Here is a 10626-nt window from a genome sequence, read left to right as displayed (position 1 = left end):
GGGGCGGCTGGTGTATGAGGGGGAGAGATCTGTGTCTGTGATTGAGGAGTGTGGGGTGGTTACAGCAGGTGGGTGATTGACTAGGGTGCTGGGGGTAGAGGTGAGGTGCGTGTCGTTCTGGTGCTGAACTAGGTTAGAAGGGTTGTGGGTGGGGGCTGTGAAGTCAGGGGTGATAGTACTGGAGGTGATATGAGTGGAGGCCCGAGGATTGGAGAGGTGCTCTTTGAAAGTGGGGAACAGGTTGTCGAGTAGTTCCAGGTTCCTGTCTGTGGATTGAATTAGGACAGTCCCGTTATTGTAGATAGTAATGGTGGTTCTGCCTGGGAAGAGTTGGGATGGTGTGATGGAGAGTGTTTGGCCATGAGCGGATTTCCTGGTGGTGGAGACGGTGAGTAAGGTGAGGAACGCTTTTCTCCATTGAGCTCTGCGTGTGGTGTGGAAGATGATATCGGTGTTCAAGGATCCATTGACCGGTGAGAAGTAGGTGTTGGCAAAGGGGGTTTCAGGGTGGGACTTCAGGAAGTTGTGTTTAAAGCGTTTAGCGGCTTTTTTGGTGAGTGCGGGTGGGTAGTTGATTTTATATGTGTGCTTGCCGATGGGATCCATGTTGGGATGGCGGTATAGGTGGGTGTGGGAGGGTGAACAGTAGAGACATAAAAGGGCAAAGACAAATGCAAACAATAAGTTACATGGGACAAAAGTGACACTAGTGAGTGATCAAAATATATGAGGTAGCAATCGGTGCATTACAGGAATAAAAAGTGAAATGGGTGCAGTTTACAAAAATGTACAAAAATATATGAGGTAGCAATAGGTGCATTACAGGAATAAAAAGTGACATGGGTGCAGCTTACACACATGTATAGTAAACAAGTGGAAGTATAATACTGATGATATACTGGAACAAAATACAGATGCCAACAAAAAGTTAATGAGTCAAAAGTACCACTAGTGAGCAGCCAGAAATATATGAGGTAGCGATCGGTGCAAAAAAGTGAAATGGGTGCAGTTTACAAAAAATATACAAAGTACAAGTAGAAGTATAATACTGTAATAAAAGGCAGACCCTCTATCACAAGAAGGTGTAGATACAGAGCTATGTAAAGTGCGCGGTAGTTGAGATTAGTCTAGAAAAGTCCAGTTCTTAGGGTATGGTCAGATAGTGAGAATGACTAGTCCATGATGGCCGCCAAAGAGAGAGACCAGTCTAAAATGGCAGCCAAATAGGGGAGATAGAGACAGTGGTCCTCTGTTTGTTGTTGTTCCTTTGAGAATAGGGAAAGGTAGTTTCACTTTCTATTTGAGCAAGCCCAGTTCCTAGCTTGCTGGGAGGGAGTCTTATCTCTATTTTGGTGGTCTTGTGTGGAGGAGTTAAGTTGAGGAGCCTCGTGGGCATCGGAGGTACAGGAGGGGATTTATTGCTACAGTTTTATGAAGTAACAAAAAAGCCACATAGATGGAGCGAAACAACTAGTGGAACTCACACCCTATTTGGGTGGAGAAGAAAGCCATCACACACCGACCTAGTCAGTGTCATGCTTCATCATTGGGCCCCACCAAAGAGGCCGAGTGCCTCTTTGGTGTGCTGCGACGCCAGAAGACTGCGGAGCTGGTTGTGTGAAGTGGGCGTGTTGTGAGATTAACTAAAAGTAAAAGTGTCTAAAGGGTATCTACAAAAAGTTTTAATGAATGATCCCTAGGACACGGATAAAAGATTTATGTGTCTGAATTTTAGTGCCAAAGGTAATGGATGGTTAATTCAGATTTAAGTATTAAGTCAGTCAACATGTTTCAGCCTTACGGGTGGTTTCAATTTACCTAGGCATTCGTCAGGACAGAAATAAACCCCGGCGGTATGGACTCTCTAATCGTCCACCCTGACCTGGGGGAGTGAAAGTGAAAAATTAATAAAAAGTGATAAAGTGCATAAAAAAGTGGAAGAGCGCAATGCTCATTCCAAAAATACTCCTAATTATGGAGTGTATCTGCACTTCATCGTCGGGGTCCGGTTTGAGGGAATACCAGGTGTTCAAGTGGGCAGCGAGCGCTGAGGGCGATGTGCCAGGGACGCTCCTACCCCCCTCCTGAGACCCATGGAGCAATTAGCGCCATATTTTAAAGTGCAGATACACTCCATAATTAGGAGTATTTTTGGAATGAGCATTGCGCTCTTCCACTTTTTTATGCACATTATCACTTTTTATTAAATTTTCACTTTCACGCCCCCAGGTCAGGGTGGACGATTAGAGAGTCCATACCGCCGGGGTTTATTTCTGTCCTGACGAATGCCTAGGTAAATTGAAACCACCCGTAAGGCTGAAACATGTTGACTGACTTAATACTTAATTCTGAATTAACCATCCATTACCTTTGGCACTAAAATTCAGACACATAAATCTTTTATCCGTGTCCTAGGGATCATTCATTAAAACTTTTTGTAGATACCCTTTAGACACTTTTACTTTTAGTTAATCTCACAACACGCCCACTTCACACAACCAGCTCCGCAGTCTTCTGGCGTCGCAGCACACCAAAGAGGCACTCGGCCTCTTTGGTGGGGCCCAATGATGAAGCATGACACTGACTAGGTCGGTGTGTGAGGGCTTTCTTCTCCACCCAAATAGGGTGCGAGTTCCACTAGTTGTTTCGCTCCATCTATGTGGCTTTTTTGTTACTTCAACCTCTCTTCTTTTGTTTATTTGCATAAAAGCGGGGATCAAGAGAGTGTTCCTGATCTTCCCTGTCTCTCCCATTGTTACTTTTGTACAGTTTTATGACCCCAGCCATTTTGAACAAAGGAGGCTTAAAAAAGGAGGTTTAACAAATGTGAACAAGTGAGTGGGGTGAAGTAAATACCTTTTTGTAATTTCTGCTCAGCAAGTACGTTGATGTAGACAGCAGAGTTTTGCAGTTATCGAGGGTCTAGCTAGAATGTGCACAGCTGCGGTGTGCAACGAATTCTGGCAGGTTGAAGGCTAATCTTCGTGCGCGGCCAGAGCAACTGAGCTGCAGCCCCTCCCCCCTCGATAGGAGATGTTGTGTGTTTCCCGTCTGCCTCAGGGTTCCACTCCGGCAGCTCCCCTGGGCGACGGCACAGCACTTCTGATCGTATCCAGCTCCCGGTGCAGCTGGGGGCAAGCTCCAGTCGTCCGTCGTCCTTCCAGATCCCGACTATATCTCTCCGATGCTGCAGGAGTCCGGGCCAGAAATCCGACCACTGCAGCCGGTGCCGGTGCTTACAGGCGTACCGGACGCCTCTGATGGCTAGAACCGCTCGGTCCTCTCGTGCAACGGTCTCAGCCTCCGGTGGGCGATCAGAGACCCCTAGAAGGCTCCAGGCAGCGCTACAGCAGGCTCCAGGCAGCCAAACGACCGACCTAGGCTCCGCCGATGGCCAGGGGCAGCCCGGTGTCTGGAGAAGGCGGGGGCGACTCCGTCCTCTCCCGCGATCACAGCCTCCGTGTAGATGATGGACCCTCAGAATACTCCAGCCACCGCCAGCTAGGTAAGGGTGATGCAAATGTTCCAGTTACTTGATGCAAATGTTCCAGTTACTTGAGGTAGTTATGTTGTAGTTGCGTTGCTCGAAATGCCCGGGACGCTGGGTGCTAACAGGGATTAAATCCAAAAAATGGAATCCCAAGCACTCGGATCACTAACCTAGAGCTCCTACCAGGCGGCCATCTTAGATCATTTAGGTGACAATAAGTATCCCTTATCGGTCTTAGCGCCAAGAAGCCTTTGCAGCAGTGAATATGAACTCCGAAACTATGCCGGTTACGTTTTATTATTCAGGATAGAGATATGATAGGTCCATTATTGGGGATCTTATTCTAGCTAGGCAGGCTGTCCTTGCATTCAAGTAAGCCACGCGTGGATTGTCCGACTCTGGTCTTTGCAAGTATTCTGGGTAATGTAGGCCCTCTTTTTTTTTTGTCCACGTCTCCACCCCGCGAGCAGTCCACCAGGCCAGCAACGGCTCTGCCTCCATCCCTCACTAGGTAGACCAGTCGACATATTTTAAAACCGCTGCCATTTTGATCATAAACTTAATGCAGTGCGGGATACCCTATGACAGCAGACTACTTGGCATAATTTTAATTTCTTGTAAACAAACCCCCAAACCAGGAGTTTGTTTCTGAAGAAAACTCCAGTTCATTTAACCAAATCCGCAGGGGGCTTTCTAGCTGCATTTGGGGTCCATTGACTATTTAAAATATACATCAGAAGGCCTGCCCTAAGTAAAGCGGGACTTCTGATTTGTTGCCCAAGGGCCACTTAGGCGTTGGGCTGCCATGTGATAGGTTTCCCAAGTGGTGCAAGGACTAAACCAAGAATAAGAGGCAGCTCCATTTAGCCCTTCGCCTATTTTCCATAAGTTTGTACGACAACAAAATTAAACTTGTTTTCCCACTCGCCATCCAGGGAAATATTGGACTGACAACTATAAATTTAGCTATTGCAAACAGATCTAATTCACGATTATCCTTTGTCATAATGTCAAAATAAGGCAGCATGGCATCATTGTTAAGAAATATTTTTGAATTTGACATCTTCAAATAGTTTACATTATTGGTAGCCCCAATGATGGTGGGCGGAGTCAAACACTAAATCTCACTCTGCAATTTATTACCGATGTATTTTATCAGATTTCTAAGATTCTGCTGATAAACCCTCAATTTAGAAAAATGTCTGTGTTTTTGTCAGCTGCCTTTGTTTTCCCCGAATGTCTCATGATTATGTAGTTATAAATTAAGTATATAAGCTTCCTTTGTTTTCCCCGAATGGCTCAGGATTATGCAGTTATAAATGAAGTATAGTGTATTGCATAAATCTCTGCACAACCGATTAGTTATTGCTCATCCGAGTTTTTCTCACCTTAAAACCGCTCCACAGAGGGGTCTCTCTTCTTTTTGTGTGAGTAATAGTTCTCTGAAGGCAGGGATAATCGAGGCTCTGCTCTGAGAATCTGGTGGTTCCCCCTTCTCCAAATGAGGTGGGAGGGTTGCGGGTTTTCATGGCTGGAACCCCACTGATTTATGGCAGTGCATGGCGTGCACTTCGCAGGTCTACACAAACCTTTCTCTGCGCCAAACGCAAAGGAGGCCCTTACTACTTCCACGTATTTCAACAATATTCACAGTCGGAAGTGGGTTTTTAAAATCACCTGTGGCACTTGGTTACACCCTTCTGGCATTACTAACCTATTTTTAGCTTTCTTCTTGTCGTGAATGTCTCCAGTCCACAATAAAACATTATTGCCTGGTTGTTGGCACTCAGAGCTGGCTGGCTGTTGACCCTGTGAGAAATGAAGAGATAACAAAAATTCTCTACTCCAGACTATTGCTTTCTGTTCCTTGGCTCAGATCTCCCGGAAGTGAGGATTAATTCAACGACCTTGTGCTCCCAGTCACATGGGGTCTAATGTAAGCGGGACTTAGGCAGCTCCCTGGGGGGCGAAAACCATGTTGGTGCCAGCATAGAAGGGTGCTATCCTCTGTCCCCATGTACTAGATAGAGACGCTGAAGACCGAGTCATGACATGGCAGAGTAAAAGTGGAGATTGCAGAGTAAAAGTGGAGATTGCAGAGTAAAGGTGCAGAGTAAAAGTGGAGATTGCAGAGTAAAAGTGGAGATTGCAGAGTAAAAGTGGAGATTGAGAGTAAAAGTGGAGATTGCAGAGTAAAAGTGGAGATTGCAGAGTAAAAGTGGAGATTTGCAGAGTAAAAGTGGAGATTTACAGAGTAAACGTGAGGATTTGCAGAGTAAAAGTGGAGATTTGCTGACTAAAAGTGGAGATTTGCAGAGTAAAAGTGGAGATTTGCAGAGTAAGAGTGGAGATTTGCAGAGTAAGAGTGGAGATTTGCAGAGTAAGAGTGGAGATTTGCAGAGTAAAAGTGGGGATTTGCAGAGTAAAAGTGGGGATTTGCAGAGTAAAATTGGAGATTGCAGAGTAAAAGGGGAGATTTTACTGAAGCAGAGGTAACAAGGCCTACACGAAAAGATGACAGAACGTGGACTCACCAGGCTGCCAGAGAATGAATACCTTCGCATTCTAAGCATGGGGCTTTTAATCAGGATGACACATTCTAGGCATGACAGACCCAGGTTCTCATATTCTATGCACCCATAACACCCTCCTCGACAGTCAAGAGGGCACAAGCTCACTTCTGTGGGCAGCAAAATCCATTGGACTGTCGCTCGTGCTAACAGATATTGAGGAATTGTTTGGTGTTTGCTTCCAGGGAAATCCGGCAGCGTGCAGATATAGTGGAACATTTACTCTAAAGCTTTTTCAAAGCTGCCTTGGGAAGTAATGTCTCCTGCCATAAATCGATGTGGGTGGATACTGTGCGCTCCTGGCCATCGCTTTGATACATAATCCAACTCAAATCTGGAATCAAGGATAAAGACTAAGGGTTTAGTAGGCGTTACAATATTTTGGCCAGATTTGAATTCCTGAAGATAGACATCAGGACTTGTAACCTTTGTTTTGTTTAGGGACCCTTAACCCCTTATTTTATTTATCGGAAAAGAAAGAGAAATTCAGTTGTTTATTGGATTGCATTTCCATTTGCTGCTGCTGGACGCCTCTGACAAGTCTGCAGAGGCAGGCAGTGAAGTTGCCTGACAGAAGAGGAGGGGGGCAGTATTTTGCTCCATTGAGCAACAGACAGAGGATGGAGGTGGAGGAAAGTCGTGACAAAACCACCTTCGTACAAAGTTGCAACCTCACTTCCAAGTTATGATGAAGCTGAACGAAACAAGATTGAAGCCACTGTTCCACTGGTTCCTGGGAGAGAGGATGACTGTTGCTCGGGATGATTTTGATGATGCTGATCAGCTGAGGATAGGCAATGATGGGATTTTCATGTTGACGTTCTTCGTGGCATTCCTCTTCAACTGGATTGGGTTTTTCCTCTGCTTCTGCCTCACCACCTCAGCTGCTGGACGATATGGGGCAATATCTGGATTTGGCCTCTCACTCATCAAGTGGATTCTGATTGTTAGATTTTCCACCTACTTCCCTGGATATTTTGATGGCCGGTACTGGCTCTGGTGGGTTTTCCTTGTGTTAGGGTTTCTACTCTTCCTCAGAGGATTCATCAACTATGCAAAAGTCCGTAAGATGCCAGATACATTTCCAACTCTCCCCAGGACCAGGGTCCTCCTACTGAAGAACATTTCTGGGCCAGGCCTTCCTGTATTTATGAATTCAACGTCAAGCGGCAACCGGACACCTGCAGGAAGTGTTAAAAAGCTCGGTGCGAAAAAGGAAACCGAAGATCAATTGCTTTACAAAGAACATATTAAAACTATCTAAAATAAAGTACTGTTGTAGAAAAATATTTCTTTATATTTGTTTCAAGGTGTACAATTTTAATAGTTCACGCAAAAAAATCTGTATACATTGAATCGTTAGTGGCTACTGTCTGAAAAAGCTATTGCAATCAACTCTGTGATATACTAATTAATATTAAATGCCTTACATTATTTTGTAGTCATTTGGTAGCATGGAGTATGCGCCCGCGGCCAGTAGGGGTCAGTCTTGCTTTAATTTTTCTTCATACTAAAATTACGGTGGAAATCTCGATATTTTAGTGTAAAAAAAAACGTATGAGGCTACCAGCCTTTCAAGAAGGGATGTCAGGGGTGCGGGTCACGGAATATGGAAATTACTTATTGTTATAGCGTAACTGAACACCAAACGCGTGCTGTGAAAGAGTACCGTCCGTGTTGCACCCCAAAGTAAATTTAGGTTGGCTAATTGACGTTCTTGGGGTATGGTTTTGGACTTTTGGTTGGCATTAAGCGCGTAGTGCTCGAGTTTGAATTATTGTAGCCCATATACATAATCGTGCAGTATAGCTTTACACATACATTGTACACTTTTTTGGATCGTGGAAGGATTGTCCATTGCAACCCGTAAAGATGACAATGTAAGTATTAAGGTATTGCTGGATTTAGAAACTCTTGTGGTGTTTTCGTGAGCCACGTTTCTGCTAACTGTGAAAATGGTCACCTTAACTTGAAAATAGCAACACAACGTGCTCAACCAGCTATGACTGAGAAACCAGAGCCCCCGACGAGGACATCAGATAAGGGGCAGTGACTGAATGCCAGGTGAGCTGTGCTGAGGGATGCACAGTGACGTCATTAAACTGTGGCACACTTTAATTTTATTGGACGGGACTTCCACTGAGACCTGTATATTTTCAAGCAGGAAATACCATTTCACACCCTGAAACTGCAGTAATCTCTTTGAAGAGAATGGCTGAAGAGATCACCCTCCTAAAAGAGAGCCATAATGTGTGGATATCCTTGTTCTGTTTGTTTGCTGGGCTTCTGAGACGAATTGCTAATATAAATGTTCTTTTGCTTTTTAAAACTTGTGCATTATAAGTGTAAACTGGCATGCACTTTGTGCTTTCTGCCAAGCGGCATTTCACTCTGAAGTTTTACTATGTTAAAACTGTAAATATAGGACAACATTTATAAATGTCTCTAAAGTAGTAGTTTACATTTCACTGTGCCTTCCGTGCCTGTACCTTGAATGGGAAGGTGTGCAAAGATTAGATCGATTTTTCACAGTCCATCCTTGGGTAAAGCCTAGGGTCATTAGCACATTGGTGAAGGAAATCACACACTTGATCGGCATATTGTCAAGAGATTCAACATATTATAGGCTTATGAGTTAAAGGGCTAATACAAACTGTATGTATGTACTATTTTATCCTTATTTGCATATTGTATATTTTTTTGTAAACTGATCCCATCTCACTTTTATCCCTATTATGCACTGATTGCTACCTCATATACTTTATTAAGCTGTAAGCTGCACCCATTCACTTTCTACTACTGGATCACACCGATGCTACCTCTTACATTTTGGTTACTTTGGGCCACTCACTAGCGTCACTGTGGTTCCATTTATCTGATTGCTACCTCATATATCCTGTACATTTCTGTAAGTTGCATCTACTCACTGTTTACTCCCGGATGGCACCGAGTGCTACCTCTCATATCGGATATTTGGACACTCACTAGTGTCTCATTTACACTATGTAACCTACGGTTGACAGCTGTTGTTGCACATGTGTATTCCTATTGTGCCTCCTCGAATTCAGTAACTCATTAGTAGTTTAGCCCTATTTTTATACTGTATATGCGGTAAGCTGCACCTATCTCACCTTTATCCCTATCATTCAATGTTTGCTACCTCATTTATTTGTTGGTTCTTCGATGTAAGCTACTTCACGATGTTGCACTGATTGTTAATACCTCATTCACTTCGTTTAGTCATGTAAACTGCACCCAGCCACTGTCTACATCTAGACTACACTGCTGTTACCTAGTACACTCTGATGTGTAAAGTTGATTCCACCTAACCGGTTCTACCCCTCATATTTGGTACATGGTGTAAGCTGACTGCTACCTCGCATATAGGATACATTAGGAAAGCTGCACCTACGCACTGTTTGTTCTTGGATTGCACTGATTTCTACCTCTTATACTTCTGGTCACTCACTAGTGTCATTCATTTGCCCTGTAACTAGCGTCTGACAGCTTTTATTGTCTTCCTATCTCCTACACCCAACATCACAGCCCTACTAAAATGGAGCTCAACGGCAAGCATACTTTTAGAATTAACTACCCTTCTACACTCACCAAAAAAGCCACTAAACGTTTTAAACATAACTTCTTGAGGTCGCACCCTGAAACACCCTTTGCCGACACCTACTTCTCACCGGGCAATGGAGCCCTGAATACTGATATCATCTTCCACACCTCACGCAGAGCCCAATGGAGAAAAGCGTTCCTATCCCTACTCACCGTCTCCACCACCAGGAAAACAACTCATGGCCTAACTCTCTCTATCACACCTTCCCACCTCTTCCCTGGCAGGACTACCATTACTATCTACAATAACGGGATTGTCCTAATCCAATCCACGGACAAGAACCTGGAACTACTAGACAACCTGTTCCCCATGTTCAAAGAGCACCTTTCCAAGCTGCGGACCCCCACCCAGAACTCCACCAGCACTATCACCCCTGACGTCGCTGCCCCCACCTACAACACCTCTACCCCCAGCACCCCAGTAAACGGCCCACCAGCTGTTAACGCCTCACACTCCCCAAGGACAGTCACAAATCTCTCCATCACATATACTAGCCGCCCTTCTAACATGACCCCCCTTATCCCCACTCATACCCCCCCATCCCTCTCCCCCCTGACATAACAACTCCCACCCACAACACGCCACCATCTGAACACACCACCACCTGGAGTTTATCCACCCCCCTCTCCCATCCCCCCCAAGGCAGACCCCTCTCCCTCCCCAGCTCCCTCCCCACTCCCATCCACGAGTCTCTCACACCTGACACAACAAATCTCACCCACAACACGCCACCATCTGAACTCACCACCATTCGGAGTCTATCCACCCCCCCTCTCATCCCCCCCACGGCGGACACCTCTCCCTCCCCAGCTCCCTCCCCACTCCCACCCACGACACTCTCACCCTCCCAATAAAAGATACAGAACATACCGCCTCCCTTACCTTAGCATCCCCCTCTCTCCCACCTCCTATTCTCAGCCCTCACTACCCTCCTGTCTCCCCCA

General features: G+C 45.2%; 1 pseudogene; it reads left to right on the top strand.

The window, feature by feature from the left end:
* The first annotated feature begins 3390 nt into the window (after window positions 1-3390).
* LOC144783946 (NEDD4 family-interacting protein 1-like) lies at window positions 3391-7494 on the top strand (annotated as a pseudogene).
* The last annotated feature ends 3132 nt before the right edge of the window (window positions 7495-10626 follow it).

Source organism: Lissotriton helveticus, chromosome 10 (assembly GCF_964261635.1).
Source record: "Lissotriton helveticus chromosome 10, aLisHel1.1, whole genome shotgun sequence".
Lineage (NCBI taxonomy): Eukaryota > Metazoa > Chordata > Amphibia > Caudata > Salamandridae > Lissotriton > Lissotriton helveticus.
Note: the sequence above shows the minus strand (reverse complement) of the source record. Positions and strands in the feature narration are given on the sequence as shown.